This window comes from Euprymna scolopes, chromosome 16 (genome assembly GCF_053919585.1).
Source record: "Euprymna scolopes isolate OS-2025 chromosome 16, ASM5391958v1, whole genome shotgun sequence".
In the NCBI taxonomy this organism is placed as follows: Eukaryota; Metazoa; Mollusca; class Cephalopoda; order Sepiida; family Sepiolidae; genus Euprymna; species Euprymna scolopes.
In genome coordinates, this window is record NC_136497.1 from 48,238,212 (window position 1) to 48,246,304 (window position 8,093).

Here is an 8,093-nt window from a genome sequence, read left to right on the forward strand (position 1 = left end):
AAAGGTGTAGAAATTAAAAAAAAATAAATTTGTCAGATAAATGTGGAACGACTAATATGCATGCGTAATGTAATCGCTATTGGTTCATGTTTTAATTTTAAGCTTGTGTTTTCATAGCTTAGGCATTAGCGTCAAACGAAAATGTAAATCGTAAGCTAAAAGTTTTGGTTTCGATTCTCGGTGTTATATATATATATATATATATATATATATATATATATATATATATATATATATATATATATATATATATATATAAAATGGGTTAAGAAATTCCAACGAAAGAAAGATGTATATTTAAATATGACGAGGACGCATCACAGACTGTCTGAAACGCGCGTAAACGATTTCAATGACCTAAAAACATTATTACAATGATCCAAACATAATTCTCAATGAAAAACCAAGACACGGAATAATAAAATAATGTTAAAAAATACACATTGCTGGTGACTACTCCCTTATTTAAATATATATATATATATATATATATATATATATATATATATATAGTAAGTTATAAAAATATATATGGCATTAAAGCTACACATAATATTCTGCGTTTCATCCACGCTGGGATCTGTCAGGCTTATGCGAAGAGTTGTGCTTGTCTCGCGTTTTTATATACATACCTTCTATTGAGTTTTTAGTTAGCCAATCAGATTTCTAGCTTCCACCGCTCCCTTCCTACTCAGCCAATAGGCAGGCGCTTATAGGACAAAGGCCGAGTTTACTTGGGTTCACCCATTCCTTTGTGTGTGCTTTTTTAACGGGAAGCCTAGATATATAATGATTTTACCTATTTTAAACCTAGGTGTAGTTAAATGTGTGGTTTTTATTATTATGTTAGTTTACACACACACACACACACACACACACACACACACATATATACATATATATATATATATATATATATATATATATATATATATATATATATATATATATATATATATATATACGGCTAATCGCGTTGACACACCGGTTCTCGTCAGATCACCGAAGTTAAGCAACTTATGATAATTTATGTATAGTATGTTTATTTTATTTGTTTATTTTCTATTGTTATTGTTAATTTTAAAATTAAAATAATATTAATTGTATTAAGATGTATGATGCATACACAGTTGTTCTCTATTTGTCTCCTACAGATTAATAGATGTTGGGGTTCTTTAAAGTATATGATAGCAAATTTTTCATGAAGGCATAATCTACATGAATCGTCTAGGTCTCTACATCTGTTTGCTTGTCTTACTATTTTCCATTCGACTACCGGGGAATCTCCGCTTTCTTTGAGTTCCCAGCATCTGTTTGTTAGTGTTGTTTTCATTCGGTGTTTTTTTTTTTTTTTTGAACGTACTTTTGTGGTCATAATATCGGGTTTTGAAATCTAAGGAGGTCATACCTACGTAATATTTCTTGTTATTTGGGATTTCTTTCGCCAATTTTTTTGCCTGGTAAACTATACTTTTGGTTAGACATTTATTTTGAAGTGGGCAAATTGTGTGAGATCTACAGTTGCATTTATCTTGTTCATTATTAGTATTTTTATTTTTATTTCTATTATGGTTGTCCTTGTCCGGAGTTGGTTTATTATTATTATTATTATTATTATTATTATTATTATTATTATTATTATTATGCATGATATTATTTGGGACTGTTTGAATCAATACAAAAGACAAGAGAAGCGTTTTTTTTGAGGGGGGAGGAGGCTTTTCGTATGTAAACGATTTGCTTATTTTATTCAGTCGTAAAAACATGTAAATTTGTGCCTGGTCATCGCCGTCGTCGCCTTTGAAAAATGCATGACATTAATATAATAAACTAACATATTAATATAAAACACACATTTAACTACACCTAGGTTTAAAATAGGACAAATAATTACATATCTACGCGTCCTGCTAAAAAGGCACACACAAAGGAAGAGGTTAACGCAAGGTCAACTGGGCCGTTGTCCTGTAAGTGCCTGACCATTGCGTGATTAGGAAGGGTGCGGAAGAATTAGGAATCTGATTGGCTAAGTAAAAACTCAATAGAAGGTGCGTATATAAAAACGCGAGACAAGCACAACACTTCGCATAAGCCTGGCGAACTCTAGCCTGGATGAAACGCGAAATATTCTGTGTAACTTAATTGCCATATATTTTTTATAACTTACTACCTAGCTCTACCTATGTATTGAGCACTGTTGAAGTAAATACTTACATTTTACGCATAAAATAATACTTTCGTATATTAATTTATGTGATCAAATGAAATAGACATATATATGTGTGTGTATGTGTGTGTATGTGTGTGTGTGTGTGTGTGTGTGTGTGTGTGTGTGTGTGTGTGTGTGTGTGGAGAGAGAGAGACAGAAAGAGAGTATTGTTCCAAAAGTAGAAGTAAGTATTTATAGAAAATCCTTAGTGTAAGAGCCCAATGCGAAGCAGAGCGTGTATACTGGTTAAAAACTTAGTCCAATCACATTATAAATTTATTTCAACTCACGAACGGACCTTATCAAATGAGCTGGGATATTTAGATTCGCATCTGATTTATACAATGAAGAAATTCACAGCAAATGTTTGTATTTATTAAAGAGAGAAACAGAAAATGTTGCTCTCAGGTCTCCTGCCGAAGTGTCGCCGTCTTGTCATTCTTCTATCGCTTGCTCATGGTGTTCTAGCGATTTCAAACTCACTTCTTGCGTGTAAATCCTATAATTGGAATGGTTTTAGTTTTACTTATAATAGTGATACCGTATATGGGTGACCACACACACACACACACACACACACACACACACACACACATATATATATATATATATATATATATATATATATATATATATACGCGGCTAATCGCGTTGACACACCAGTTCTCGTCAGATCACCGAAGTTAAGCAACGTTGAGCCTGGTTAGTACCAGATGGGTGACCATTTGGGAATTATAGGCGCTGTATGTGCTCTCCGTATATCTCGACATTTGTTTCCAGTCGTCCTGTACTTCAATCGCCACTGGTGTTCAACATTGTAGTCTCAGAAGAGGTGTGGTTGGAGATTGCGCAACTCCTGCCACAAAAATTTCACGTGTAAGCAACCCTTCGTGGGTATCCATAGTCTGCCCAAGTTTGAAGGAGCTTGCTGCTTTTTTAATATATATATATATATATATATATATATATATATACGAGAGAGTAAAAATCCAAATAGAGTTATGAGTACGCTTAACTGGCATCATCATTATATAAACAATTTATAACCAATTATTACTTGGTGTCATTCATTTGTAATTTATTGAACTAATTTCTTTATGTATGCAATAGTTTGCTTGATATTAACAGAAATTATTAGTAAAATAAGCATCTTTGACACTCTGAAGGCGTGCATGGTAACAACACACATGGGTTTATCAGAACAAGCTGGCATAAGAAGTAAACTCTGACCAAATATTCAAAATCACAGTATTTTCAACCTGAATAAGATATCCTCACTATGATTAACCCGCATTAGCTTTTACGAAGAATGGTGCACCTTCTCCAAGTGATGTTACCTCAAGTAACAGCACAAGCTGGATACTCCACCAGACTAGATGAATTATTGTCCTGAAATCCAGTAAGACCAAGAGACCAAAATGAAAGATATACAACATATGAAAATGGTTAATTGGGGAAAGGAAAATTATGTCCTCAATTTCTTTACTAACTCAGTGGTTGAGAGATAAAAAAAATCTTTAATGGAACATTAGAACATCTATGTATCTCTTATAGAGTTCAAATGTTAGCCCCAGGTAGTGGGCCCCTTGATTTTTGATCACTTAGACTGTAGTAAAATAAACTGAGGGAAATTGACAACTTCTTTTAGTTGAAAGGCATTTAATGGTATGGCAACGAATATATCCAAAAATAGAATAGCAGCGAATTCATAAATAGAAATATAAGATACTCTAACACGAACCACCACATGCTTCGAAATCGATTCTTAGTGTAACGCCTAAATAGATCCTATCTAGCATTCTCAGGGTTCATATGTAAGTCGAACCGGTTTATATGCTCTACAGAAGGGGGCTTTGAAGTACGGCCCGCGGGGCAGATCCTGGCCGCTATGTGTTTTAATATGGCCGACCGAGCTCTTGTAGAAAATGTAAATAATATCCAAGATTTTTTTATGGAAATGTGTGAAAATAGTGTAAATGTGTTTCTTTTTGTTCAGGATAAAAGATTAAAAATTGTGGTTTTCGACCACCAGTTTCAATAAAAAGCAAAACAAATCAGTAAAAGAGCATTAAGCTAAAATTCTAAGACTTTGGAACGTATTTTTCTTCTTGTCTTGGCTTTCCGCTGTCGGTCCTCATTTACTCTTGTCTTCTGCGCCTGCGCATTGCATCCGCCTGCGCATTGCATTTTAAACATGATATTTTAATTTATGCAGATTGCGTATGTATTATTATAGAATCGATCCTCTATAGATTATTCTTTATTATGAGGAATAATTTACCCAGTAGACAAATGCGGATTGCTAAAATAATTATAAAAATATACTAAAATAATGACAATGTCGTTCATAAAATTTCGTCTGTATTTGTTTACAATACCACGTAAGATAGTCTTTCTTCTCTTATGGATAAAAAGGAAGAATTATTTTACGTGACACTGGCCATGGTTACACTGGTATAACGTAAAATATTCACCCGTAAAACTTCTTTTTTTATCGATAAGAGAAGAAAGACTATTTTTAAGATCAGATCTTCGAACATATCGGATGAATTTCTGTAGAAAACATATCAAAGAACACTGTCATACATATAAATTACCTTCGTGTGAAATTTGCAAAAGATGGGCTCGGCCGTTTCGTAACCTATGAGGAAAGAACTCACACACACACACACAAAGTGATATTCATATGATATTAGAGATTACCTTTAAAATTGCGTTTGAATTATTAAAGTTTAGCTCTGGAAATTTTTCAAATTTGAGTGTATTTAAATTTGCTCAAATTATTAGGAAAAAGGTAATCTAGTCTTGTTATATATGAGTATGTGATCAGCGCTAGCGAATTCTAAGTTCAAGAGTATAATAGCCGAACAGTAAAATGAAAAGACACAGAAGTAAACAAACAAGATTAATACAAGTCTATATGTGTATATATATGGGTGTGTAAAGTGCGGGACAGAGATGGGAGAGAGAAAGTGAGCGAGAGGGGGATGAAGGGAGATAAAATAGAGAAAAAACTGTGGGTATTGTAAGATCGAGAGAGAATGGGAGAGAATGATATAAAAATTATTTTCTAAAAATTGCATCTCTTTGTTTTGTGTTTTACTTTTCATTGTTTTATCATTTGCCATTATCGCCCCGAAAAATAAAACGAAAGAATTTTATCTTTCTATTGTTAAAAACGTCGGCCGCCTTCGTTTCGTTTTTCTTCATTTTTTTTTTACCCTTCTGTGTTTGTATTATTTCGAGCGCCATTGTTAATTGCCTTTACATGAAACTTTCTTTTCAAATATTTACGTCAAACGTTTATTATTATTATTATTATTATTATTATTATTATTATTATTATTATTATTATCATTATTATTATTATTATTATTATTATTATTATTATTATCTTAACTTTTAATTTTTTTCATACTTCACGAACGAAAAGAAAACTAGAAACGAAATAAACGAGAATAAACTAAATAGAGCAGTGAAAGAAATAGCTACAAGAAAGGAAGGGGAAAAAGATGAGAAATAACGCTGAATCGTTAGAATGGATCGGAATCAAAATTAACATAGTTTGACATCAAATAACTTCCGGTTGACTACACAAAGATGTCGGCGCTGGCCACAATTGACATTCACCATAGTTTTTAAAATCAGAAATTATATACGGGCCTTCAAGCTTAGTAATCTAACGATTCTCAAGGGAGAAACTGGAAGAAACAGAAAGACAAAAAAGATTGTAAATATATTCATTTATTAATGCCTCCATAGCCATCTTTAAAAATCACTATAAGAAAGCAAAAAATATATTTAATTCCAGTTCAACATTAATACTTTAAAAATTTCAAAAATATCCCTCTATTCTATAATAAACACGAATCTGTATTTTCTCCATTTATACATATATTATATAGTTAACTATGTGTATACGTGTATACGTTTATATTTTTGTATTGGCAGGATAAAGATCTAAACTAATTAACCGATATTTTTTTTTTATTTTGGAACGCAGTTGCTAGGCGTAAAGTTGGATAACCTGAGTTATATTTAGTTTAAATGCAAACGAAAATAATAAAACAGTGAAGACTATTCGGTAAAATTTCGATTCTTTGAAATTTTTAAAACTTATAAAATATCGATGAATAAATTTTCCATGAGGTCCATTTTGTTTCAAAAAGTTAAAAGAGTGTTTTAGGGCATAAAATGGACAGAACATATTTGAACATTCAAATATATAAGACTTGTAGGAACTTTAATTCATGGTTAATAGACAGCAATCAAGCAAGATTCTCTTAATTACAATTTATTGTTAAGACCTTTTAAGCCTTAAATTTTAGAGAGTTTCTTAAAAAAGGATCACGTAATTGATTTTTAGCAAAATTAAAATTAGGACCCAGGACTTAACATTTACTAGCATTATATGTTAATTTCAATCTTCGTAAGAAAATATAAAAGTAATACAAAACAAGTCTGTTCGGAGAATAAATTTTACTTATTATAGCTATCGATCTTAACGCCCTCTGTCGTGTCTATAAGGTAGATAACTAAGTACAACCGTCTTCTGCTGTATTTATATGTGTATCACTATTCTAGTTTTTATTACTATATATATATATATATATATATATATATATATATATATATATATATATACACACATATACTTTCATCTCGTAAAGGTAAGAGGAAGCTAGAAAGTAAATAATGCATCAGATCACCACCTCAAAATTACTTTACTCTTTGAAATGAATTGGGAAAGAAATTCTCGACTCTGTAATGAAAACGTTAGAAGTGAGCGTTTTTTTTTGTTTGTTTTTGTTTTTTTTTTGTTTTGTTTTTGTTTTATTTTTTATTAATCACAAATGGTAATTATTATTTGTATATGAAAAATGAAATAACTGGCGTAATCGTATGATATGATATAAATATTTTAGTAATATGTCTAGATAAATTAAAGCATCAATGAAGCTTTTTTTCCCCTTATTTTTTGACGGAAGACGCACAGTAGTAAAATAATTAAAAATTTAAACTTTAAATTTGTTTCGTTGTTTTCTTTTAAGGTTTTTGATGATTCTATCGTGACATCAACTGATGTGCTTCCCAGGCTACTTAAAATACTCGTTATAAAAGCTGGTGCTAATGATAAATAACATTTTAGTGTCTTAAATACTATATTACGGAAGTCATTTGTACGGTTTATATTTCTGTTGTATATTACGAGCACTTAGAGAGAAAGATGAAGAAAAGAAAGGACTCAATGAAAAAGAGAAAGGGATGAAAAGGTGAATAGAATCAAAGATAAAAAAGACGATGAAATGATTAGAAATGGAGACTAAACGAAATGTTTATGAAAGAATGAACGAAATATTGCATAGAAAAACATACACAGAAATTAAAATAAAAATGGACAAAGAATTGTGAAAGAAAAGGATGAACAGGATGATAAAGCAATAAGAGAAACCGTCGAAGTGACACATTGCATGAGGAATGCAGAAAAGGAATGAAATAAGAGAAGAATATTAAGTGAGATTAAAAGTATAAAATATTAACAAAAAAAAAACGTTTAGAAAGTCTGAAATACAAATTTATAATGATATAATAATTTAATGTGCACCTACAAAAGTCTGTTCCCAGTTGGATTTGTGTGCGTCAAATACGAAAATAAGTCTAATAAAATCTCAAAATGTCTATTGCATGTGTGTTTGGTGGGTTTGGGTGTGAAAATTATGTAAATTTTACTCACATACTTTAAATTTTAAGAAGACGTTATGAACGCGTGATGTCGAGTGAGACAACGAAAAGAAAAGAGTATGAATTTGCTTTGGCTTTCATAGTTCTCGATCTTAGCGACCTCTGTCGTGTTTTCAAGGGAGATAATAATGCACAAGCGGCC

The 8,093-nt window shown here is 31.3% G+C and overlaps 1 pseudogene; it reads left to right on the forward strand.

Annotated features, from left to right (window-relative positions):
- The first annotated feature begins 2,843 nt into the window (after positions 1–2,843).
- Positions 2,844–2,959, forward strand: LOC145296351 (5S ribosomal RNA; annotated as a pseudogene).
- The last annotated feature ends 5,134 nt before the right edge of the window (positions 2,960–8,093 follow it).